General features: G+C 45.1%; 1 protein-coding gene across 3 annotated transcripts in view; it reads left to right on the plus strand.

Moving 5' to 3' along the window:
* The first annotated feature begins 11,932 nt into the window (after positions 1-11,932).
* Positions 11,933-27,146, plus strand: part of PER1 (period circadian regulator 1) — a 44,138-nt gene continuing 28,924 nt past the window's right edge. Inside the window, exon 1 of one of the 3 annotated variants that reach the window (XM_060779946.2) lies at positions 11,933-12,003. The gene's annotated coding sequence lies outside the window, so the exon portion shown is untranslated. Of the gene's footprint in view, positions 12,004-24,040; positions 24,310-27,146 lie in introns of those variants that run through there. The other 2 variants (XM_060779947.2, XM_060779945.2) reach the window with 2 other exon arrangements.

Here is a 27,146-nt window from a genome sequence, read left to right on the forward strand (position 1 = left end):
ATGTTCCCAAAGGGAACTCACAGCAGTTTGATATAAAAGTGTTAGCACAGAATAATGTAGGCGCATACCTAAAATTTTGTTTTACGTAGTTTTGAAGATCAAATTAGGTAGGTGACGTCCCCCATTCTCCATACACTGAGTAAATCGATTTCTGGCATTTGTCATGACTTTCCAGCATAGCAGGCGTTATGTTGGCAATTTCTTCCTGGATGTTGGTCTTGGATGTTGGTCTTGGAGGGTCCTTGGATGTCCGCTCCCTGCAGCCAGCCCAAGTTAGCAACCTGGCTGCAGCTCTTTGGACAGCTGAAGTTTTTGAGCACTCTTTGGAGGCAGCTCCACATAGGGCGCGTTACAGTAATCCAGATGGAATGTACAGGGTGAGGCAGCATAACTTCCTTTTTTCAAAACTTAATAAAACCCATTGTAGGAATCAGATTTTTTTTATAATGTAGGCACATACCTAAAGTTTTGTTTTACGTAGTTTTGAAGATCAAGTTAGGTAGGTGACGTCCCCCATTCTCCATTCTCCATACACTGAGTAAACCGATTTCTGGCGTTTGTCATGGCTCTTGCCAGCATAGCAGGCGTTATGTTGGCAATTTCTTCCTGGATGCTGGTCTTCAAATCTTGTAGGGTCCTTGGACGGTTTACATAAACACGGGATTTCAAAAAACCCCATAGAAAAAAAATCACAAGGGGCCAAATCTGGAAAGCAGGCCAGCCATTCCAAATCTGCTCGAAAAGTAGGCCTCAATGGCAAAAGCATGCTCCTCGCTGTTCCAACGCGTGATGGCGACTGAACTGTGTCAGGACAAAACGTTATACTCCCGCCTCTCGAATGAGACTACTAGCGCTCTACTACATCTTCAACCGACTGAATGGCGTGCATTTTTAAAAAGGAAGTTATGCTGCCTCACCCTATATGTAAGGCATGGACCACCATGACCAGATACGGCTTCTCAAGGAACTGGCACAGTTGGCGCACAAATTTTAATTCTGCCAAGGCCCCCTTGGCCACCACAGATACCTGGGATATTCCAGGTTCAGCACTGAGTCCAGGAAGACCCCCCTCCCCCAAACTACGTACCTGGGTCTTCAGGGGGAATGTAACCCCATCCAGCACAGGCTGGATCCCTATTCCCTGGTCTGCCTTCCGACTGACTGGGAGTACCTCTGTCTTGTCTAAGTTTCAATTTGTTTGCTCTCATCCAGTCCATTACTGATGGCAGGCATTGGTTTAGGGTCAGGACAGCTTCCTTGTCATTAGGTGGAAAGGAGTAGTAGAATTGGGTGTCATCCGTATTTAGGTGGCACCTTACTCAAAAACTCCGGATGACCTCTCCAAGTGGTTTCATGTATATGTTAAACAGCATGGGAGACAAAATGGAACCCTGAGCAACCCCACAGGTCAACGGCCAGGGGTTCGAACAGGAGTCGCCCAGCACCACCACCTGGGCATGGCCCTCCAGAAAGGACAAGAGCCACTGTAAAACTGCCTCCCAGTCCTGTCCCAGCGAGACGACCCAGAAGGGTACCATGGTCAATGGTATCAAAAGCGGCTGAGAGATCCAGGAGAACCAATAGAGATACACTTGCCCCGTCTAGCTCTCTGCATAGGTCATCTACCAACTTTGCCTTGTTCCAAGGTGGCATTGACCACCATCTTCCACCCACTCTGCCAGCCCCACTCTGGCCCATTTGATCAGCCAGGAAGGGCAAGGATCTAGAATACATGTGGTAGCTCTCACCTCTCCAAAGATCCTGTCTACATTCTCAGGCTGCACAAATTGAAAGGTATCCATCAATACTGGACAAGCATGAGCCAGAGTTACATCCACTGGGACTGGATCAACAATGGCATCCAAGTCGGAATGGATCTGAGCGACTTTATCTGCAAAGAGCTGTGCAAATTCTTCACAGTGGGCTGCTGAATGGTCAGGGATGCCTCCTTGAAGACCGGTATGTAGTAGCCCTTTGACCACTCGAAACAGCTCTGCTGGACAGTTTCTTGCAGATGCAGTGGTGGCAGCAGGGAATAATTTATCTGCTGCCTCCATTGCGGCAGAGTAGGCTTTCAAATACGTTCTAGCTCGTGCTTGGTCAGATTTGTTTCAAGTTCTGCAATCAAGTTTGCAGACGACACCAAATTGGGAGGGATAGCCAATACTCCAGAGGACAGGAGCAGGATTCAAAACGATCTTGACAGATTAGAGAGATGGGCCAAAACTAACAAAATGAAGTTCAACAGTGACAAATGCAAGATACTCCACTTTGGCAGGAAAAACGAAATGCAAAGATACAGAATGGGGGACGATGCCTGGCTCGAGAGCAGTACGTGTGAAAAAGATCTTGGAGTCCTCATGGACAACAAGTTAAACATGAGCCAACAATGTGATGTGGCGGCAAAAAAAGCCAATGGGATTTTGGCCTGCATCAATAGGAGCATAGTGTCTAGATCTAAGGAAGTAAAGCTACCCCTCTATTCTGCTTTGGTTAGACCACACCTGGAATATTGTGTCCAATTCTGGGCACCACAATTCAAGAGAGATATTGACAAGCTGGAATGTGTCCAGAGGAGGGCGACTAAAATGATCAAGGGTCTGGAGAACAAGCCCTACGAGGAGCGGCTTAAGGAGCTGGGCATGTTTAGCCTGAAGAAGAGAAGGCTGAGAGGAGATATGATAGCCATGTATAAATATGTGAGAGGAAGCCACAGGGAGGAGGGAGCAAGCTTGTTTTCTGCTTCCCTGGAGACTAGGATGCGGAACAATGGCTTCAAACTACGAGAGAGGAGATTCCATCTGAACACGAAGAAGAACTTCCTGACTGTGAGAGCCGTTCAGCAGTGGAACTCTCTGCCCCGGAGTGTGGTGGAGGCTCCTTCTTTGGAAACTTTTAAACAGAGACTGGATGGCCATCTGTCAGGGGTGGTTTGAATGCAATATTCCTGCTTCTTGGCAAAATGGGGTTGGACTGGATGGCCCATGAGGTCTCTTTGATTCTATGATTCTCTGCCAACATCGCTCTAGTCCCGTCTCGCTTCTTTGCTATCAACTCCTTGGAAAACCAGGCTCTGTTCTGTGAGAGGAGTGATTGTGTCCACCACCCTGGCCATTTCCCCATTCCAGAGGTTAGGCAGAGCTTCAACGCAATCGCTTGCCAAGGTGACGGGAAAGTCCCCAAGAGCCATCAGGAATCCATCCAGATCCATAAGCCTCCGGGGGGCGGACCATCTTAATGGGTCCACCACCCCTGCAGAGGTTTGGAGTCCCAGCAAGTCTAAACCTGACCAGAGAGTGATCAGTCCATGACAACGGAATTGTGAATTGCCATAATACTGGATTATTTTCATAATTTTTCGCATCCATACTTTAAAATGGTAAACCCATGCATAAGCAAAGAAGAAATAAGATGGTGTTGGAAAGATACTATATAATAAAGCCTCATTAAAACACGGCCCTATGAAAACCTGAATTTCTGTTTTGTATCTTTGGAAATCAGGCAAGGAACTGAGAAGGTGTTGGAACTCTCAGTTGCAGTTAATTAGCTGCCACCCACTTTTTTTCTTCTTGCAGCACAATATGAATTTCAATAAAGACATAATGCTTTGTCAGATTCTGATTTTTACGTGTCTCAGCAAAAGAAAATCAAGACGGCTTTTATTATGACTTCAAGCTTCACCCTCACTGTAGAGTTAATACAGTTTAATACCACTTTTAACTGCAATGGTTCAATGCTATGGAATCCTGGGAGTTATAGTTTGGCGAGGCACCAGGTCTTTTGGACAGAGAAGACGAAACCACTTTGTGAAATGATAATGCCTCTGTATTGTCGAAGGCTTTCATGGCCGGAATCACTGTATTGTTGTAGGGTTTTTCGGGCTATATGGCCATGGTCTAGAGGCATTCTTTCCTGACGTTTTGCCTGCATCTATGGCAAGCATCCTCAGAGGCAGTGAGGTCCTCACTACCTCTGAGGATGTTTGCCATAGATGTAGGCAAAACGTCAGGAGAGAATGCCTCTAAACCAGTGGTTCTCAACCTTCCTAATGCCGTGACCCCTTAATACAGTCCCTCATGTTGTGGTGACCCCCAACCATAACATTGTTTTCGTTGCGACTTCATAACAGTCATTTTACTACTGTTATAAATCATAATGTAAATATCTGATATGCAGGATGCATTTTCATTCACTGGACCAAACTGGGAACAAATACCCAATACACCCAAATGTGAATGCTAGTGGGGTTGGGGGAGGACTGATTTTGTAATTTGGGAGTTGTAGTTGCTGGGATTTATAGTTCACTTATAGTCAGAGACCATTCTGAACTCCACCAGTGATGGATTTGAACCAAACTTGGCTCCCATGACCAATGGAAAACACTGGAAGTGTTTGATGGGCATTGACCTTGAGTTTGGGAGTTGTAGTTCACCTATATCCAAAGAGCACTGTGGACTCATGCAATGGTGGATCTGGACCAAACTTGGCACGAATACTCAATATACCCAAATGTGAATACTAGCGGAGTCTGGGGAAAATAGATCTTGACATTTGGGAGTTGTAGTTGCTGGGATTTATAGTTCATTACAATCAAAGAACATTCTGTACTCCACCAACGATAGAATTGGCTCAAACTTCCGACATGGAATCCTCATGACCATCAGAAAATATTGTATTTTCTTATGGTCTTTGGCGACCCCTCTGACACCCCTTCGCGACCCCCAGGTTGAGAAACACTGCTCTAGACCATGGCCATATAGCCCAAAAAACCCTACAACAACCCGATAATTCCTCTGTTTCCATAGTATTCTGCTATGGTGTTTAAAGTGATGTCAAACTGCATGAGTTTTACAGTGTAGATGCACTCTCAGTTTACATCACTTGGGACGAAGACTGTTTGCAATAGTTTTAGTAGAACTCCATGATGGCCTCGTATAAGCTCATTATAAGGTAGGTGCTCACTAAGCAATTATTCTGAATGGATTACAGCTTGATTTCAGATTGATCCATTCCTGCATTGTAATTTAAGTCATGTGTTTGGTATCAAATTAGTAGTCAGCTCATTAAAATACGACTGTTTGCATTTCAAAGTACTCTCATCTTCTCAAATCCACTTTTCATTGACCCGATTTTGCATATCAAATAGAAAGACACAAAGAGATAGACATGGAGCTGATGTACAGCTCATCATCCAGCGAGATCATCCAGAGTTTTGGAGTTTGATGTCACCTGTACGCAGACGACGTCCAACTCTATCACTCCTTTCCATCTGCCACTAAGGAGGCTGCTCAGGTCCAGAACCGGTGCTTGACAGCTGTGTCGGTCTGAATGGGAGCAAACAAATAGAAATTGAATCCAGACAAGACAGGGGTACTCCTGGTGAGTCGAAAGGCCGAACAAGGCATAGGGTTACAGCCTGTGTTGGATGGGGTTACACTCCCTCTGAAGACACAGGTTCACAGCTTGGGAGTTCTGGACTCATCGCTGAGCCTGGATCCCTAGGATTTGGCGGTGGCCAGGGGAGCATTTGCACAATCAAAACTGAGCCTGCTCCAGTTGCGCCTGTACCTTGGGAAGTCAGATTTGGTTACATCCCGAATAAACTACTGGAATGTGCTCTATGTGGGGCTGCCTTTGAAGACTGTTTGGAAGCTACAAATGGTCCCAATGGGTGGATTGCCTAAAATCCACAAGCACCAATAGCTTTATAGGTCCAACACCAATGCACAAAATGTATTATGAAAGCTTTTGAGGCTTTTGAGATGGTGGTGGGCTATAAATCAAGTATTATTATTATTATTATTATTATTATTATTATTATTAACAGGCTGGCAGAACGTTGGAGAAGCAAAAATGTTGGATAATAAGGAAGGATTAAGGAAAAGCCTATTAAACGTCAAATTATGCTATGATTTTACAAATGAAGCACCAAAACATCGTGTTTTACAACAAATCGACAAAAAAGCAGTTCAATACACAATAATAGCAGAAACCCCAGTGGGTTCCATGGAGCACACTTTAAGAACCGTTGCTTTACACATAGAATACCATTTTAGAATACTTTCATTGCCATGGCTCAATACTGTGGAATCCTAGGAGTTGTAGTTTGTGGAGGCACAAAGGTTAAAGACCTTGTAAACTACAGCTCCCATTAGGTTCTTGTGGGTTTTTTCAGGCTATAGGGCCATGTTCTAGAGGCATTTCTCCTGACGTTTTGCCTGCATCTATGGCAAGCATCCTCAGAGGTAGTGAGGTCTGTTGGAATTAGGACAATGGGTTTATATATCTGTGGAATGGCTGGGGTGGGGCAAGGAGCTCTTCCCTGCTGGAGCTAGGTGTGAATGTTTCAACTGACCACCTTCATTAGCATTTGAAGGCCTGGCTGAGCCTGGGAAAATCTTTTGTTGAGAGGTGTTAAGATGTGCCTGGTTGTTTCCTCTCTGCTGTTTTGCTGTTGTAATTGAACAAAATCTGGCTACCAGTATTAAAAAACTCTAAAATTACAACAGCAAAACAGTAGAGAGGAAACAACCAGGCACATCTTAACACCTCTCAACAAAAGATTTTCCCAGGCTCAGCCAGGCCTTCAAATGCTAATGAAGGTGGTCAGTTGAAACATTCACACCTAGCTCCAGCAGAGAAGAGCTCTTTGCCCCACCCCAGCCATTCCACAGATATATAAACCCATTTTCCAAACTCCAACAGACCTCACTACCTCTGAGGATGCTTGCCATAGATGCAGGCGAAACGTCAGGAGAAATGCCTCTAGAACATGGCCCTATAGCCCGAAAAAACCCACAAGAACCTAGTGATTCCAGCCATGAAAGCCTTCGACAATACATACAGCTCCCATTATTCCATAGCATTGGGATGTGGCTGTTAAAAGTGGTATCAAAGTCCAAGGAACCTTTAGAGCTGTTTTTTTCCTAGGGCCTTCCTCTGACATATTGCCATTATTTTATTTAAATAGAGCTTTAACTAATTAACCACTAATGGCAACTGCTGAGAATGCCTGGACTGAAGTGCATTGGGCGAGCAAAGCAAAACAAAGCAACTACTCTTTCTCATTGTTATGAGCCGCAATTGACGCACATCTTGTGCTACTACACATGAAGGAAACGTGTGCGCTGGGCAAATAAAAGATGCGTCAAAGCCCACATCTTACCTGGGTTGCCATGGTCCTGCGCCTGAAGCATCTTCCTTTCTGAACATATCATTGTGACAGCAGCCATTTTTCTGAAGGTTCTCTTCCTGTGACAATTCTATATTTTGTATTTATTTTGTCCTTATGGACTAAAAACCCCTCCCTTTTTGCCTCTACATTTGCTCCAATTCCAATGCTGAGACTCTGTACTGCCATTTAATATCGATCTATTTTATGTTTTAATACACTGGCATTATTTTAATAGCATTGTTTTATATTAATTGCTAACTGCCTTAGGACCTCTTTATTAGAAGAAAATTTAAACATAAGGAGATATGCCTACACTTTTTAAAAAATTCAAATATGAATTATTCATTAACAGCCAACTATATTTATTTACTAAATATGTTTATTATATTATAAATAAATATTTTGCCATTTTATGTAGAAATGTATTTGAAATAAGTAAAATCAATTAGAAATGTATCAGTTATAAATAAATGATTTATTTTATGTATACATTTAGTTATAACAAATATCATCAATAAGAAATATATCTATACATAAACATATTTGTTGTTTTATGTATAAATATATTTGTAATTAGAGGTATATTTATAATAACAAATTGAAATTGAATCCAGACAAGACAGAGGTACTCCTGGTCAGTCGCAAGGCCGAGCAGGGTATAGGGTTACAGCCTGTGCTGGACGGGGTCGCACTCCCCTTGAAGGCGCAGGTTCGCAGCTTGGGTGTGATCCTGGATTCATCGTTGAGCCTGGATCCCCAGGTTTCAGCGGTGACCAGGGGAGCATTTGCACAGCTCAGGCTCGTGCGCCAGCTGCGCCCGTACCTCGGGAAGTCTGACTTGGCCACGGTAGTACACGCTCTGGTCACATCCCGCCTTGACTACTGCAACGCTCTCTACGTGGGGCTGCCCTTGAAGATGGCCTGGAAGCTCCAGCTAGTCCAGCGCGCGGCAGCCATATTACTAACGGGAGCAGGACGCAGGGAGCATACAACGCCCTTGTTGTCCCAGCTCCACTGGCTGCCGATCTGCTACCGGGCCCAATTCAAGGTGCTGGTGTTGGCCTACAAAGCCCTAAACGGTTCCGGCCCAAAATACCTGTCTGACCGCATCTTGGCCTATGAGCCCACGAGGACTTTGAGATCGTCTGGGGAGGCCCTTCTCTCGATCCCGCCTGCCTCACAGGCACGCCTGGTGGGGACGAGGGATAGGGCCTTCTCAGTGGTGGCCCCCCGGCTGTGGAACACTCTCCCTGTAGACATCAGACAGGCGCCCTCCCTGATAACATTCCGCAAGAGGCGAAAGACATGGTTGTGTGAGAAGGCGTTTGACTAGTGCTACATCAATTGGCAATGACGTTTGGAACGGAACATGGATAACGAGATCGGATTGTGATTCTATGATTAGACGTCGCGAATGATTTAGTGTAATTGTATTATTGACTGTGATGTTGTTATTGTTGTCTGTGATATTGCTTATATTGTAATTTGTTTTTATATGTTGTACACCGCCGTGAGTCGCCCTAGGGCTGAGAACGGCGGTCTACAAATGCAGTAAATAAATAAATAAATAAATAAATAAATAAATAAATATTTAATATATCTGCATACAAGTGGAATAGGTTGGGGGAGAGTATACAACCCTGCCGTACGACTTTCCCAGTCATGGACCAGTCTGTTGTTCCAGGGTCAGTTCTTACTGTATATACTAGCCATCCCCTGCCACGCACTGCTGTGGCCCACTCTGGTGGTCATGGGGGTTCTGCGTGGGAGGTTTGGCCCAATTCTATTGTCGGTGGGGTTCAGAATGCTCTGTGATTGTAGGTGAACTATAAATCCCAGCAACTACAACTCCAAAATGTCAAGATTCTATTTTCCCCAAACTCCACCCCTGTTCACATTTGGGCATATTGAGTATTTGTGTAGAGTTTGGTCCAGATCCATCATTGTTTGAGTCCACAGTGCTCTCTGGATGTAGGTGAACTACAACTCCAAAACTCAAGGTCAATGTCCACCAAACCCTTCCAGTATTCTCTGTTCTGTGTGCCAAGATTGGTTCAATTCCATCGTTGGTGGGGTTCAGAATGCTCTTTGATTGTAGGTGAACTATAAATCCCAGCAACTACAACTCCCAAATGACGAAATCAATTTTTTTGAGTGAAGGACATACATTGCGTTGTTAGGTGTCTTGTGTCCAAATTTGGTGTCAATTTGTCCAGTGGTTTTTGAGTTTTGTTAATCCCACAAACGAACATTACATTTTTATTTATATAGATATAAACACAGGTATGTGTATGTAAGGTAATGCTCAAGATCCTGCAAGGAAGACTCCAGCAATACATGGAGCGAGAGTTGCCAGATGTTCAAGCTGGGTTTAGAAAAGGCAGAGGAACGAGAGACCAGATTGACAATATCCGGATGCTGGAGAATGGAGAAAGGCAGGGAGTTTCAGAAAAACATCTACTTCTGCTTCATGGACTACTCTAAAGCCTTTGACTGTGTGGATCATAATAAATTGTGGCAAGTTCTTGGTGGGATGGGCATACCAAGCCCCCTTCCCTCTCTCCTGAGGAATCTGTACAAGGACCAAGAAGCAACAGTCAGAACTGACCACGGAACAACAGACGGGTTCGAGATTGGGAAAGGCGTACGGCAAGGCTGCATCCTCTCACCCAAACTATTCAACTTGTATGCAGAACACATCGTGCGAGGATGCGCGGGGCTGGATGAATGCAAGGCTGGGGTGAAAATTGCTACAGGCCTGCACATACCTGTGTTTGTTGTCGTTGTTCATTCGTTCAGTCGTCTCTGACTCTTCGTGCCCTCATGGACCAGCCCACGCCACAGCTCCCTGTCGGCCGTCACCACCCCCAGCTCCTTCAAGGTCAGTCCAGTCACTTCAAGGATGCCATCCATCCATCTTGCCCTTGGTCGGCCCCTCTTCCTTTTGCCTTCCACTTTCCCCAACATCATTGTCTTCTCTAGGCTTTGCTCTCTCCTCATGATGTGGCCAAAGGACTTCCACTTTGTCTCTAGTATCTTTCCCTCCAGTGAGCAGTCGGGCTTTATTTCCTGTAGGATGGACTGGTTGGATCTTCTCGCAGTCCAAGGCACTCTCAGCACTTTCCTCCAACACCACAGCTCAAAAGCATCAATCTTCCTTCGCTCAGCCTTCCCTAAGGTCCGGCTCTCACATCCGTAGGTGACTACAGGGAATACCATTGCTTTGACTAGGCAATGGATCTTTGTTGCCAGTCTGATGTCTCTACTCTTCACTATTTTATCGAGACTGGACATTGCTCTCCTCCCAAGAAGTAAGCGTCTTCTGATTTCCTGGCCACAGTCTGCATCTGCACTCATCTTTGCACCTAGAAATACAAAGTCTGTCACGGCCTCCACATTTTCTCCCTCTATTTTCCAGTTGTCAATCATTCTTGTTGCCATAATCTTGGTTTTTTTGACGTTTAGCTGCAACCCAGCTTTTGCGCTTTCTTCTTTCACCTTGATTAGAAGGCTCCTCAGCTCCTCCTCGCTTTCGGCCATCAGAGTGGTGTCATCTGCATATCTGAGGTTGTTAATGTTTCTTCCAGCAATTTTCACCCCAGCTTTGCATTCATCAAGCCCCGCACATCCTCGCATGATGTGTTCTGCATACAAGTTAAAAAGGTTGGGTGAGAGGATGCAGCCTTGCCGGACGCCTTTCCCAATCTGGAACCAGTCTCCTGTTCCGTGGTCAGTTCTGACTGTGGCTCCTTGGTCCTTGTACAGGTTCCTCAGAAGAGTGACAAGGTGGCTTGGGATGCCCATCCCACTAAGAACTTGCCACAATTTATTATGATCCACACAGTCAAAGGCTTTAGAGTAGTCAATGAAGCAGAAGTAGATGTTTTTCTGAAACTCCCTGCCTTTCTCCATTATCCAGCATCCAGATATTGGCAATCTGGTCTCTCGTTCCTCTGCCTTTTCTAAACCCAGCTTGAACATCTGGCAACTCTCGCTCCATGTATTGCTGGAGTCTTCCTTGCAGGATCTTGAGCATTACCTTACTGGCATGAGAAATAAGGGCCACTGTGCGGAAGTTGGAGCAGTCTTTCGCATTTCCCTTTTTTGGTATGGGGATATAAGTTGATTTTTTCCAGTCTGATGGCCATTCTTGTGTTTTCCATATGTGTGTATATATATGTGTGTGTGTGTATATGTGTGTGTGTGTATATATATCAAATGTAGAAGGAAAAGAGCCTTCTACCCTTCCCTCCCCCACGTCGCCTCTTCCAAATTATCGGCCCCGCCCCCTCGGCGCCAAACTTCGTCAAACTGGAGGCCACGCCCCCGCCTCTCCCGCCACGCCCCCTTTTTGCCTCTCCAAACTGTAAACACTTACAGCAGCAGCGGCCGCGTGAGGCCTTTTGGCACGTGTACTCCTTTCCGAAGCAGGCCAGCCAATGGGAAGCCTGCGTGGCGGAGACAACCAATGGGCGCCCGGAGTGGGCGTGGCCCGCCGGCACGCGGACTCCTGCATGCTGCTGCGGAACGACCCAATAGGATCCGGAAGGGGGCGGGGCTGGTTTTGCCGAAGCTGTCACGCGGCAGCCTGCATGTTGCGGCGCCGGCTGGCCAATCGCAAGCCGAGCTGAGCAAGACGAGCGGGGAGGGGCGGCCAATGAGGGGGCGTGGCGGGAGGCTCGGGCGGAGGCGATTGGTGGACAGCTGGGAGAGGGGGGCGTGCCCGGCTCACGCGGACGAGTGCATGGGGCCTGAGTGGAGCGCGCAAGGGGTTTAGCCTTTCTCGTCGTTACAGCGCCACAGAGGAGACCGAGGGAGCGGCGTTGAAGGTAAGCAGCGGAAGTCGGTCCGGGGGAAAAAGGGGGCTGAGGCCAGGAGAGGAAGGGGAGAGCAGGAAGCTGGGAGTCCAACAGGAGGAACCATTAGGAAGGGGTCAGGTTTCAAGAGAAGGGAGAGCAAGATCATGTTTACCTCAGAGAATTCAAACTAGATCATGTTTACCTCAGAAAAGCCAAACTAGATCATGTTTACCTCAGAAAAGCCAAACAAGATAATGTTTACCTCAGAAAAACCAAGATTATGTTTACCTCAGAAAAACCAAGATGTTTACCTCAGAAAAGCCAAACAAAATCATGTTTATCTCAGAAAAACCAAGATTTTGTTTACCTCAGAAAAGCCAAACTAGATTTTGTTTACCTCAGAAAAACCAAGATTATGTTTACCTCAGAAAAGCCAAACAAGATCATGTTTACCTCAGAAAAACCAAGATTTTGTTTACCTCAGAAAAGCCAAACTAGATCATGTTTACCTCAGAAAAGCCAAACTAGATTTTGTTTACCTCAGAAAAGCCAAACAAGATTATGTTTACCTCAGAAAAGCATTGTCTACAAAAGTGAGTGGATGAGCAGAAAGGGACAAATTATTTCCTTGGATTATATGTATATACTATTTCTAGACAGGCATATGTGTGTGTATAGGAGGGATGGGGCAACTTGGGCCCTCCAGGTGTTTTGGACTCCCAACTCCCACCATTCCTAACAGCCTCAGGCCCCTTCCTTCCTTAAGCGGCTGAGGGGGAAAAGGAAAGGGCCTGAGGCTGTTAGGAATGGTGGGAGTTGGAGTCCAAAACATCTGGAGGGCCCAAGTTGCCCCATCCCTCCTCTATACCCACAAAAATATGTATAATACGCAATTTAAAGTCATATATATATATTGTGGTTATTATAATGTTATGTATGTGTGAATGTACTGTCAAATGTTGCTTCTCTTATTGTTTTCCGTCCTTTTCAAAATATCCATCCTGAATATGTTTTCATTTTACCCTATGCCCGCAAAAAAAACTCCTCATAAAAAAAGAAATTGGCCAAAGGGCTGAAGTAGGAGGGGTCTAGTTTGGGAGGAAGGACAGGTTTGTACGCAAAAGGATACGCCCAAAGGAAAGGGAAGAAGGAATGAGGAAAATGAAGGAGGTGAGAAGTTTACGCAATCCTCCAAAGTTAAAACAAAAACGCCTAAAAGGGAACGGGGTTTGATGTAGAGGATGGATGGATATCTGTTGGGAGGGATTGGTTTATGTCCGGATGGGGTTGGTTGAACTGGATGCCCCTTGGGATCTCTCCCAATTCTATGATTCGAGGATCATAGAATTGTAGAGTTGGGAGAGACTTCTAGGGGCATCCAGTCCAACCCCATCCAGACATAATCCTAGCCCTCCCGACAGATGGTAGCAGGGTTTGAAGCAGAGGCTGAATGGACATCTGTCGGGAGGGGCTTTATTATGTCGGGATGGGGTTGGTTTTTTGGACTGGATGCCCCTTGGGATCTCTCACAACTCTACGATTTGAGGATCATGGAATCGTAGAGTTGGGAGAGAACTCAAGGGACATCCAGTCCAACCCCATCCAGACATAATCCTAGCCCTCCCGACAGATGGTAGCAGGATTTGAAGCAGAGGCTGTATGGACATCTGTCGGGAGGGGTTTTATTATGTCCAGATGGGGTTGGTTGGACTGGATGCCCTTTGGAATCTCTACGATTCGAGAATCGTAGAGTTGGGACAGACCCCAAGGGGCATCCAGTCCAACCCCGTCCAGACATAATCCTAACCCTCCCGACAGATGGTTGGATTGGATGCCCCTTGGGACCTCTCCCTACTTGGATTATAGAACCGTAGAGTTGTGAGAGACCCAAAGGGGAATCCAGTCCAACCCCAGCCAGACATAATCCTAACTCTCCCAACAGATAGTAGGACTGGATGTCCCTTGGGGCATCCAGTTGAGAGAGATCCCAATTCCAAAATTGTAGAGTTGGGAGAGACCCCAAAGGGCATCCAGTCCAACCCCATCCAGACATAATCCTAGCCCTCCCAACAGATGGTTGGACTGGATGCTCCTTGGGACCTCTCCTAACTTGGATAATTGAATCGTAGAGTTGGGAGAGACCCCAAGGGGCATCTAGTCCAACCCTATCCTGACCTAATCCAAGCCCTCTGGGCAGATGGTTGGACTGGATATCCTTTGAGATCTCCCCCAATGCGGAGACATAATTCAAGCCCTCCTGACAGATGGTTGGACTGGATGTCCCTTGGGGTCTCTCCCAACTCTACAATTCTAGGATCATAGAATCGTAGAGTTGGGAGAGACCCCAAGGGGCATCCAGTCCAACCCCATCCAGACCAAGCCAGATATCCATCCAGCCTCGTCTTAAAAATCTCAAGAGAAGGAGATTCCCTTACAGTCTCAGGCAGTATATTCCACCGTCAAACACCTCTTACCATCAGGAAGTTCCTTCTAATGTTTGTATGGACAGTTTGAAAAAGCATAGAGGGTTGTAAGGATGAGAAAGATACGCCATTTAGGGTCTTGTATAGGAGAGATTTAGGGGGAAAGTAACAGGCATCATGCTGATGGGTGTCGCTGCGGAACAAAGCAACATTTTGAAAACCGAAAATTAATAACAGACCAGCAATAGGCTGTTGACACAAATTTTGAAAGAAGAGGCCATTTCACAATTTCAAAAATTGTTTTTTTGGGGGCAGAGGGCTGGTATTAATCACTCCGCACTCATGGCTTTGTTTATTTCTTTATTATTTACTTTGTTTTATATCCCCCTCTCTTTCGTTGGGGCAACATTTGTTTCAAATATTCTGGTGACTAATTGGAGTCGGGTTTAGCAGCTGGTGTGTGTCAAGAATGGCTCTAGTCTTTCTTCCTGAAGACTTTGCTTTTTCTTTATCATTATTTTTTTATTTTCAATAAATACATTTAAAAACCTTTTGAGTTTTTTTTGTGTGTATTTGAAATTATGGTTTACAAAAATGGTATAATACGAGGGTGGTTTAAACCGAGGAAAATGGAGTTATAGAGCAACAACAAAGGGTTTGGTAGGGAGTGAAAAGTTTGAGGAAGGCAACAAAAATAGCTATGGGCAGAACAAAGGTCAGAAGAACACGGATGAAAAGTGGATACATGTTTAACGAAGTTGCAGGTCAGAGTTTTGAGAAACAGTGGACCGTTCTCGTTAGCTTTGTATTCACCGTGTGATAGGAGATCTCTGGGGTTTTGGCTCAGGCTTAGTATAAGAGCTAAGCATGACAAAATTGAGATATAAACAAAGTCAATATATTGTCCAGGAACATGGAAATAAAATGAGATTATGATTGGATCAGAATGCTCATGTACATTACATACTGTTTGATCTCTGAGGAAAAAAAATCCCTTTCTTCAATTTAGTTAATCTACAAAAGGATTCATGTTAAAAAGAACCAAAACGAAAACAGAACTTGGAAGTTGCAATTAGGGCGTTTTTCTTCTGTATTGTGAAATCTTGGATGCATCAACACAGTAGAATGACTTCATTTTAACTGCAATGGCTCAATGCTGTAGGATCCTGGAAGCTGTAGTTTTACAAGGTCTTTAGCCTTCTCTGCCAAAGAGTAATGGGTGCTGGGTTGTTGTGAGTTTTCCGGACTGTCTGGTCATGTTCCAGAAGCATTCTTAGCCTGATGTTACGCCCACATCTATGGCAGGCATCCTCAGAGGTTGAGGTGCCTCACCGAACTACAATACTCACAATTCCATAGCACTGAGCCAGAGCAGCTGAAGTGGTGTCAAAACCGCATTAATTCTATAGTGTAGATATAGTCTGAGAAACTTTGCTTAGGTTTCATTCTGCTATAAAAGATCCTGTGATCCGGGTAAAAACAAAACAAAACAAAAGCATAACCTGAAGCTGTTGCTGGTATAGTTTTTCTGCTGGCTTTTTCGAGATCTTGAGTTTGGGGAACTTTCCTTTCTCTTAAACTTTCTGTGTGCTTCCAAGCTTTGCCTTGTATGCTTTTCTGGCTTGGCTGTGGTCTTGTAGAATCTTCTCTTCTGATGCTTCAAAATCTTGAATGGTCTGACGTGGCATCAATTGTACTCCTAAACGCTTTGCCTTTGAGCCGGGTTGCCTGCTGTGGTTGATTTCTCCCTGCGAACACCAGGAAATTGGGGAATTGCTTTATCTGAAACTGGGCAGGGATGTGCCTACGTGCGTCTTTCGTAAGAACGCCGTGATTAGGTAACGCCTGCCGATATCCAGGCTTGCACAGTTTCCCTGTGGCAGTTATGTAATAAGTGGTGAGAGGCAAGAGCGCCTTGCGGAGAGCTGCTGGGCAGCTTGGGGATTTCTGCTCATGTAATATTCCTCAGGAGAACAGTGCATTATATCACCAAGCTTCACCTGTCGGTTTTGCATAATATATTTTTGATGGGAAGTATTGATTTTTCTCCTGGCATGGACAAGAAAAGGTGGCTGAAGATGTGCTAGCAAACTGATCACATGCCCATGGCACATGAGCTATCAATTTATTGTGATTGTCATATTTCTGTTTACTTACCCGGCATAATAAATTGATTATATGCAATTTAATTGCAAATAGTATTTTTAGGGGGCAAAATCCAGGTCACAAAGTATATTTAGTTTAAGAACTGAAGTGGAAAGAAACAACTTACACCTAATATTTAAATCAGTGGGTCTCAATCTTCCTAATATCGTGACCCCTTAATACAATGCCTCATGTTGTGGTGACCCCCAGCCATAACATTATTTTAGTTGCTACTTCATAAATGTAGTATTGCCACTATTATGAATCGGAATGTAAATATCTGATATGCAGTATGTATTTTCGTTAACTGGAGCAATTTGACAGAAATATCTGATACACCCAAATTGAATGCTGGTGGGGTTGGGGGGATTGTTGATTTCTGTCATTTGGGAGTTGTAGTTCACCTACAACCAAAGAGCATTCTGAACTCCCCCAACGATGGAAGTGAACTAAACTTGGCACACAGAACTCCCACGACCAACAGAAAATACTGGAAGGGTTTGGAGGGCATTGAACTTGAGTTTTGGAGTTGTAGTTCACCTACATCCAGAGAGCACTGTACACTCAAACAATGAAGGATCTAGACCAAACTTAGCACGAATACTCAACAAGCTCAAATGTGAACACTGGTGGAGTTTGGGGAAAATAGACCATGACATTTGGGAGTTGTAGTTGCTGGGATTCTTGGTTCACGTACAATCAAAGAGCACTCTGAATCCAGCCCACAATGGATCTGCACCAAACTTGGCACACTATCTACATGGCCAGCATTGAATCCTCTTGGGTTTGGGGGGCTGTTTTTGAATTCTGGGAGTTGTTGTTTACCAATACCAAATTGCTTATAAGAATAGTTTCCTTTGCCACAAACCGTGTTGAAATCTGAAATAGTAAGCAAGTTGATAAAGCCACACCTTGTCTTATAATGCTAGTCCCTCTCTGCTTCTTTATCCTGCTTTTTTGGCTCTGGGGAAGGGTTTGGTCTTCTATGGCTCCTTCCTTTTCTCAAGGAAATGAGGCACTTGATTGGAAGAAGCCTGGATAGTTAAACCAGTTTTCTTTCCTTTCCCCAAAAGCAGCTGATGGTGCTTTTTGTAGGCTTGGAACAGGAATGCATTTTCCCAGTGTTGTTTCTCCTTCGAAAGTATTTCTCCCAATTCCTTTTTTTAAAAATCTGTCATGTGAGATTGATGGTGACAGAACTCATGTCGGTTTGAGGCAGATATGAATGTTTCAGTTGGCCATCTTGATTAGAATTGAATGGCTTTCAGTTTTAAAGTCTAACTTCTTACTGCCTGGGGTAATCCTTTGTTGGGAGATGATTAGTTGGTCCCGATTGTTTCTTGTCTGGAATTCCCCATTTTTTTAGTGTTGTTCTTTATTTACTGTTATGATTTTAGAGTTTTTTTCAGTACTGGTAGCCAGATTTTGTTCATTTTCATGGTTTCTTCTTTCATGGATTCCCCCAGGCAGTAAGAAGTCAGACCTTGAAACTACCAGGCCATTAAATGCTAATCAAGGTAGCCAATTAAAACATTCATACCTACCTCAACCAGAGGAGAATTCTTTCTCCCTCTGCAGACTGTTTTACAGATATATAAACCCAATTTTCCTAGTTTCCAGGAAACCTCACAACCTCTGAGGATGCCTGCCATAGATGCAGATGAAATGTCAGGAGAGAATGCTTCTGGAGCATGGTCATACAGCCCAGAAAACTCACAACAACCCATTGTCATTGTTCTCTTTGAAACTGACCTCAGCATTCTTTCATAGCAGAGAAGCTGAATCTGTTTAAGTGTGAAAGCTGTATGTATAACTCACCCTCTTTGAAAGAAGATAGACAAGAACCAGAATTCCTTCTGTCATTGAACTGCCCAGAAAATCAGTTGGATTGTATAGGGAGAGACTTGGTAGGTCTTGAGCTGCTGGGACTGGCAGATGGCGGGATAAATAGTGCCTCAGAAAAGGAGCAACTAAAGTGAAGCTTAGCCCTTGACAAGAGATGAGTAGCTTCCAGAGAGCAAGATGGCAGCAGGATTAATCCATCAGGTCAAGGCCCCATTTGCCAGAACATTTATAATTAGCAGTGGGAAGTGCCTGGATTAAAACGTCATTCGCTTAAAGCAGGAATTACTAACATCCCGTCCGGAGAATGCCAAGGTACCTGCCAGTGATGGGCTTCTCAGGGAATGGCCCAGATAGAGAGGATTGGCTCTCTTTTGACCTTTTAGGTCCAGGAAAAGAAGTTGAGAATGTAGAGTTCGGGTGAAATAATGAGAGTCCATCTGGGTCAAGATGGTCAGTGGGTTGACCGCTGCAAACTTAGGACTGGGTATGAAATATAGAACACATTCCAACAAGACTACCTGATAGCTAAAGAAGATCTCACAGTGCCTTTCTTGGGGCATATCTCATTCAATGCCTGCATCATTCAGGACTATGTGGTTTTGGCCAAAATATAGACTTGGCTATCTATCCTGGTTATTACTAGGACAAGCAGGTGACCACTAGACACTATATGTAATGTGGTCAGACCACACCTGGATTCCAATTCTGGACACTGCAATTGAAAGGAGATGTTGACAAGCTGGAATGTGTCCAGAGGAGGGCGACTAAAATGATCAAGCGTCTGGAGAAGAAGCCCTATGAGGAGCAGCTGAAAGAGCTAAGCATGTTTAGCCTGCAGGAGAGAAGACTGAGAGGAAACATGATGAGGACCATGGGTCAGGATGTGAGGGGAAGCTTGTTTTCTGCTGCCATGGAGACTAGGACACAATGGAACAATGGCTTCAAACTACAGGAAAGGAGATTCCACCTGAATATTAGGAAGAACTTCCTGACTGTGAGAACCATTCAGCAGTGGAACTCTCTGCCCCAGTGTGTGGTGGAGGCTCCTTCTTTGGAGGCTTTTAAGCAGAGGCTGGATGGCCATCTGGTGGGGGTGCTTTGAATGCGATTTTCCTGCTTCTTGGCAGAATGAGCTTGGACTGGATGGCCTACAAGGTCTCTCCCAACTCTAGAATTCAATGAGTCTATGATTGTTAAATCTAGAGCTCTGCTATTGGAAATGTCTTTGGCAGCATTATGGAAATATTGGCCTAGTCCCTCCTCCTGGGCAGGCATAGAGTAGTATTCAAAATATTAGTGGATGTACAGTAGGGGAAAGGTTCTTTGGGAAGCTGGGTGGAGCGATAGTTGCGCAGGTCCTGCCTGTTCATGGCCCTTAGGTGACGCACCACGGCCAAGTGTATGGGTTCGGAGCACTGGTCCACGTGCAGAGCCTGTTTTCCCAGGGCCTCAGTTATTGCTGCTCCTCTTCCAAGGCACTGCCCTAATTCTGCTCCGCTTATTTGCGGCAGGATGTCCCATTGAAGTATGTCTCTGATGTGGCAGTCCTCGCAGAACGCTGTCGCCAGACGCCCAGGCTTCGACAAGTCAGAGTATTTGCAGCAGAGGGCAGCATTTCTCCCCAATCTAGAGAAGCCAGAAATGCAGCACTGAACATAGGGGAGAGACCTTTCTGTTTTGGAAACAAGCTGGCATCCGTAAGGGATGTAGTAACCAGAGTGTCTGGAGGCATAAAGTGAAGCAGAGTGGCCGGTGCAGGTGGAGGTGTCTTCAGCACCTCAACTTCTGAAAATCAGAGGTTACCTGCTGTTTGTAAGAATGATCATTTCTATAGGATGCTTAAAAGATCTTGGTAGGACCACCCAGCATGAGAAGAGACAAAATTCTCAACCACAGCAATAAGACAAACTAAAGCCAAACAAAAAAGTCACAAAAAACTGGCTCTAAGTGATTAATCAGGAAAAGATGTTTGTAAAATGTATTTGTGGTGTAGTAACCATGGTTTGCACAACTCCCATTTTGGTAGGAAGCATGCAATTTTATTAAGATCACATCCCTCCTTGTTCCAGCAAGGCAGCTAACCACCATATTTGTGATGAAGAGATCTCTTCAAAGCATGCTTTCCCATTTAAAGTTGGTATTTCTTCTGTTCTTTGTCATCCCCATTAAGCCAGGAAGAGCCGTTTCCCAATTCACAACTGAGATACTTAGACCAGTTAACTTTGGATATGGAGTGCAAATGTTTTGGAGCATGTGCTTCTGCAAGCACGTCTAAGTACTAAAGTTTACCGATACTGGGTTGCTGTAAGGTTTTCGGGCTATGTTCCAGAAGCATCCTCTCCTGATGTTTCACCTGCATCTGTGACAGGCATCCTCAGGGGTTGGGAGGTCCTCACAACCTCTGAGGATGCCTGCCATAGATGCAGGTGAAACAGCAGGAGAGAATGCTTCTGGAACATGGCCATACAGCTTGAAAAACTTGTAGCAACCCGGTGATTCCAGCCACGAAAGCCTTCGACAATACATTTACCAATACTGTCTGAACTTGGAAGCTAAGAAGGATTGGCCTTGGTTAGTACTTGGATGCAAGTCCATCACTTAATCTCAGGTGCTGTAAGATATATTCATAGGAAGGCACGGGCCAAACCTTGCCTAGGAAAACCCGATAAAAATTCATAGAATCGCTGTCAATCAACAGGCGACTTCAAGGTGCCCTCACGTTCGCACAGACACATTTCTGCAAGTAAATCTCTCTTCTGTTTTCTTGGCTTTTCTGATTTATTGGAAATGTTTTGCTTCTTCTTTGCTGGGCTCCAGCTAGATTATCCCTCTTTGTTTGAAGAATGGACGAGCTTGTTGATTTTGGAGGCAGGAAGCATCTGGCAGTCTTTTGGACCTGCAGAGCAAGCCAAAGGAACACTAGGATCCCACTCTTCTCTGGTTGCTGCCCCTCTCCTCGCCGTCTGCGGTGGGGAATTATCCCTTGCTGATAAGGCAACTGGGAGAGAGTAGGGGGAGAAGAGCCCCTTGTCTGTCTCCTACTCCTCTTACACACGCTGTTGTACAACACCCCACTGTCTGTGTCTGAGCGGGTGAGCATGACTGGGAAGCATTACATAAGACCTGTGGATGGGAGGGGAGCAACATAACAGCCAGCCGGCCTAGTCAGATGACCTGATTATGGAAAGAATTTGTCCCATACTCCCTGGCAAGCGACACTTGCTCTGATTAAAGCTGACAGCCTGCCAAGACGAGGCGGGGAAAGGAGGGGACGGAAGTTAGTTTCCTCGAAGAGTGGAGAAGGGGGAAGCTGGTAGGGGCATGCATTGGTTCATGTGTAACAGTGTGGCACTTGTGGTGGGGAAAGTAGGCTGAGTTTCCTATTTTTCATCTGTCACCCTTGAGTCTTGGAACAAGGATAGGGATTTTCCTAATTTTCCCAGAACCTGCATTTTATGAACTCAAGCTAATGTGGCAAGAAATGTTCTGTTTATGGTGTGAAGTATGGAGGAAATAGTGAAAATCCTTCTTTCCTTTTGCTGTCCTGAAGATCTATCTGTAATATTATGCTCCTGGAAAGACATAAGGCAGTGTTTCCCAAACTTCCTAATGCCATGACCCCATAATACAGTTCTTCATGTTGTGGTGACCCCCAACCATAAAATTATATTCGTTGCCACTTCACAACTGTAATGTAAATATCTGATATGCAGGGTGTATTTTCATGCACTGGACCAAATTTGGCACAAATACCCAATACGCCCACATTTGAATACTGGTGGGATTGAGCAAAAGGGACCTGAGGCTGTTAGGAATGGTGGGAGTTGGTCCAAAACACCGGGAAGGCTGAAGTTGGCCTATGCCTGACTTAGATGGATCCACGGGTCAGGATTGCTAAATGGCATGTCTAGAGTGTTGTTTTGGTTTCTCTATTTGGTGCTGAGTCCTAGACGCCCCTTGCAATTTCCAGGCAAGGAGGACACATTTAAGCACAAGTCAGTGCAAAACTGGTTCACAACCACAACAAAAGATATCATAGTGAAGGGAAAGGTGGTGGAGGGTTTCTCCTTTGGATGTACCTGTTAAACAAATATTGATCATTTCCCTAGACACTGCTCAGGCAGATGCTGGAGTTGCCTTATCATCAAGTAATAAGCTGAGATGGCCAGCTAACTCACACAGCTAGAGTAAATATTTTTGTACTTTTCATCTTTGTTTCATTACACACTATGCATATATTTACATGCATTTCCTGCGGTCCCCACAGATTTTTGCAGGCTCCAAGCAACATGCTTGTCACAATGTGATGCCTTGTATTTGTGTTTTTGTACTGAAATAATTTCATATTGGTTCTTATCAGAATAACATTGAATGGGCTTTGAGGCTCCATTCTGCGTTCTTTTTTATTTCAGTTTGAGTTGTCATAAAGGGTCCCCATGGACTATTGACTCCAAATCCCTGCTCAGTGTGGGTTTTCCAGCTAAAGCAACCTCAGCAGGTAGCTGTCCAGCCTCTTTTTAAAATATGTCCAAAGAGAGAAGCCCTGTAGGCCAGCGTTTCTCAACTAGGGGTCGGGACCCCTGGGGGGTCGCGAGAGGGGTGTCAGAGGAGTTGCCAAAAACCACCAGAAAACATAGTGGTTTCTGTTATTCATGGGAGTTTTGTGTGGGAAATTTGATCCAATTCTACCGTCGGTGGGGTTCAGAATGCTCTTTTATTGTAGGTTAACTATAAATCCCAACAACTACAACTCCCAAATGTCAGGGTCTATTTTTCCCAAACTCCAGCAGTGTTCACATTTGGGCATATTGAGTATTCGTGCCAAGTTTGGTCCAGATCCATTGTTAGAGTCCACAGTGCTCTCTGGATGTAGCTAAACTACAGCTCCAAAACTCAAGGTCAGTACCCACCAAACCCTTCCAGTATTTTCTGTTGGTCATGGGAGTTCTGTGTGCCAAGTTTGGTTCACTTCCATTGTTGGTGGAGTCCAGAATACTCTTTGATTGTAGGTGAACTGTAAATCCCAGTAACTACAACTCCCAAATGACAAAATCAATACCCTCCCAATCCCACCAGTATTCAGTACTGGAAATGGCATCACTGCTCTCTTGGTTGTCTAGTTCCTGTCAAAGATGGGAGAACAGTGAAAATTGTGCCACCCTTTAAATGTTGGAAAATCTGGTGTATTACTAACTGTAAGGTTTACTTAACCCCGAGCAGATGCTAAGTATTGTAGAAAACATTTATGAGGCACTTCCCAGCAGAGCACAATGCCAGTGTGCACTAACTAAATGGAAGGGAAGGGAGGAGAAGTGGAGCATGAAAGGAGGAACAGAAGACGGGAAGAGTGGGAAATCCTAATAGTTTCTTTGAACTGTGCATCCGTCCCTGCTGGGGTTTGATGCCTGACTTCTTTCAGCAGCAGAAGAGGCTTGCCATTTACCAAGGGACCATGCAGGGAGGGATGCAGGAGTGCGCATGAGCATACTCCCACACCCCTCCCTGTATGGTCCCTTGGTAAATGGCAAGCCTCTGGTAGTGATTATGTAGTCGGCATTGTACTCCCTGATTGGCCCAGCCACTGGCCAATGAGGGCTTCCCAGGGACTGTGCAGCACCACAGTACACGTGCGAGCGGGGCGTGCAACAGGGGTTTGCTGACAACACCAGGCGCACTTGGCCAGGGCTGCTCCGCCTCCTACTTATACAATCCGCCCCACTTCCTTGTTTAAGAGCCAGATGCACTTCCAGAAGGAAGGCTAACCTGAGCCTGCCTGTCCGCAGCACCTTGCTTTGTTCTTTCCAGGAGGATGTATTGGGTCAGCAGCAGCAACAGAGTCTCCACTGGCTGGTCAAGGAGAAGCGGAGGCCAGTTCTCCCCGTCCCAGGCCTGTGTGGGCTAAGCCACACCTGCACTTCTCCTGGTGAGTAGATTCATAGAATCCTAGTAGGAAGAGACCCCCAGGACCATCTGCCCCAACCTGTTCTGCCATGCCGGGACACAAATTCAAAACCCTCCTGACAGATGGCCATTTGGCCTCTGCTTAAAAACCTCTGTCACACTCCGAGACAGCATATTCGACTGCTGCACAGCTCTTAGGTTTAGGATTTCCCCCCCAAGATTTAAAGGGAATCTCTTCCTGTAGTTTGGATCCATTGCATGTTTGGTTCTATCTATACTGCAGTTCAGTGCAGTTAAACTGCATTACAGTAGAGTCCACCTCCCACCTGGATCCACAGTTGTTTCAATACATTGCAATGTTTTGGTGCTAAATTCATAAATACAGTCATTACTACATAATGTGTACCGGGTATGGAACTGCTTTTTCTGTTGATTTGTTGTAAAAGATGATGTTTTGGTGCTTAATTTGTAAAATCATAATGTAATTTGACATTTAATAGGCTTTTCCTTAATCCAACATTTCAACTTATCCAACGTTCTGCCGGCCCGTTTATGTTGGATAAGCGAAACTCTACTATATATGGCAGTGTGTAAATGGGGCTCTACTCTCCGGAGCAGCAGAAAATGACTCTCATGTCCCCTCCCAAACTTTTGCCTAAAGTAAACATACCTGCCTCCCTATATACCACCTAGCGGTGACACTCTTTGCATATCCCCATCTTTTTTGCAAAGGTTGCCTCCCCTCTTTTCCATGCATGGCTTGGCTCGCTTAAGCCCCACCTAAAAGCTTCCACAGCCTCGGTCACGTGCGCCATCCCTGAACAGAATGTTCTCTGAGTTGGAAGGAGGCTTGGTAATCTGGCTTGCTGTGCCCTGGCAGTGTGGGCGGGCTCTCGGCGGTAGCACATGAGTTTGCATGTGCTGCCAGCAGAAAGGGGGAGTGTCCTTTTTTGGGGAGCCGGAGAACTGCTGGGCAGCTTTATGGAATGCAGTGGGCACACTCTGGAGTGAGCCTGCTCATCCCAATCTGGATTTTTGAGATCACGATAGGTGTGTATCACAATCGTCCACAATTGTGTGCTTTTGTCCTGATCCTGGTATGCTTCTTTGCTGGAGATGGGGCCAAAATGTGAGGCATCCCTTTTAATTTCTTTCTCCTTCTTTTGCATGGGAAGGATTTTTAAGGCAGATGTTGGAAAGCTATGATGACTGGCTGATCTTTTTATACTTTTTGTGTGTGTCAGAAGCAACTTGAGAAACGGCCATTTGCTTCTGGTGTGAGAGAATTGGCCGTCTGCAAGGACATTGCCCAGGGGATGTTTTTGATGTTTTACCATCCTTATGGGAGGCTTCTCTCATGTCCCCACCTGGGGAGCTGGAGTTGACAGACGGGATCTCATCTGCACTCTCCCAGGATTCAAACCCTTGACCTGTTGGTCTTTAATCCTGTCAGCACAAGGGTGTAACCCATTTAGTTACCAGGGACTCCTTTTATACTAAGGCAGTGGTTCTCAACCTGTGGGTCTGCAGATGTTTTGGCCTACAACTCCCAGCCAGTTTACCAGCTGTTAGGATTTCTGGGAGTTGAAGGCCAAAACATCTGGGGACCCACAGGTTGAGAGCCATTGTACTAAGGGGAAAAATGTGGGGAACATTGAAATCATGCCCACTCTGTGAAACAGCATTTCTCTTTCAGGCACCTTCCAAATGTGTTGGTTTACAACTCCCATTTCAAGGTCTGGCTTCTTACTGCCTATGGGAATCCTTTGTAGGGAGGTGATTGGGTGGTCCTGGTTGTTTCTTGTCTGAAATTCCCCTGTTTTTGAGTTTTGTTCTTTTATTTACTGTTATGATTCTTAGAGTTTTTCAATACTGGTAGCCAGATTTTGTTCATTTTCATGATTTCTTCCTTTCGGTTGAAATTGTCCACGTGCTTGTGGATTTCAATGGCTTCTCTGTGTAGTTTGGCATGGTGGTTGTGAGAGTGGTCCAGCATTTCTGTGTTTTCAAATAATACGCAGTGTCCAGGTTGGTTCATCAGGTGCTCTGCTATGGCTGACTTTTCTGGTTGAAGTAGTCTGCAGTGCCTTTCATGTTCCTTGAGTCGTATTTGGGTGTTGCGTTTGGTGGTCCCTGTGTAGAATTGTCCACTTTGATTCTTGTTTGTGGCTAAGCTAACACCAGGGTTTTGCGTGACCCCAGAACTTTCCCCCCTTAATTATGTTTACTGTACAATACCATGATAATGATAGTGATATTGCAGATGATGATGATGATGATGATGATGATAATAATAATAATAAGACTTTGATAGTACGTCATAGTCTTAACAGGAATGCCTCTTCGTATTTACAAAACTGCCCAGTGGCTACCTCCAGGCTGTTGAGCCCTGTCTCAGCTAGGTCTGAGTATTGTTTGCATCCTTACATTTGACTTAGATTATAATTTGTTTCTGCTGCACTTCCACTTCCACATTTTTTGGTGATGAGCTCCTGGCTTTCTGGTTACTAGTAGCCCCTCCTTCTATAAGTTATGTAGCTTGTTTTCATCGAGAAAGGCGTGATAATGGTTCCCTTGTGCCATGAAAACTTGAACTTATTGCAGCAAAGTTTATTATGGCAGGAGGCATTTCTCTGGATCTGAGATATGCTGGTCTGAAATGATAGTTTCATTGTGCTGGAACAGAATTATGAGGGATGCTGGATCATGTAGTGCAGGCTGGGCAAACTTCGGCCCTCCAGTTGTTTTGTGCTTCAACTCCCACAATTCCTAATAGCCTCGGGCTCTTTCCTTTCCCCTCTCAGCTGCTTAAAAGACATGGCTGGAATCACTGGGTTGCTTTGAGTTTTCCAAGCTGTA

This window comes from Anolis sagrei, chromosome 6, assembly GCF_037176765.1.
Source record: "Anolis sagrei isolate rAnoSag1 chromosome 6, rAnoSag1.mat, whole genome shotgun sequence".
NCBI classification, from domain to species: Eukaryota; Metazoa; Chordata; class Lepidosauria; order Squamata; family Dactyloidae; genus Anolis; species Anolis sagrei.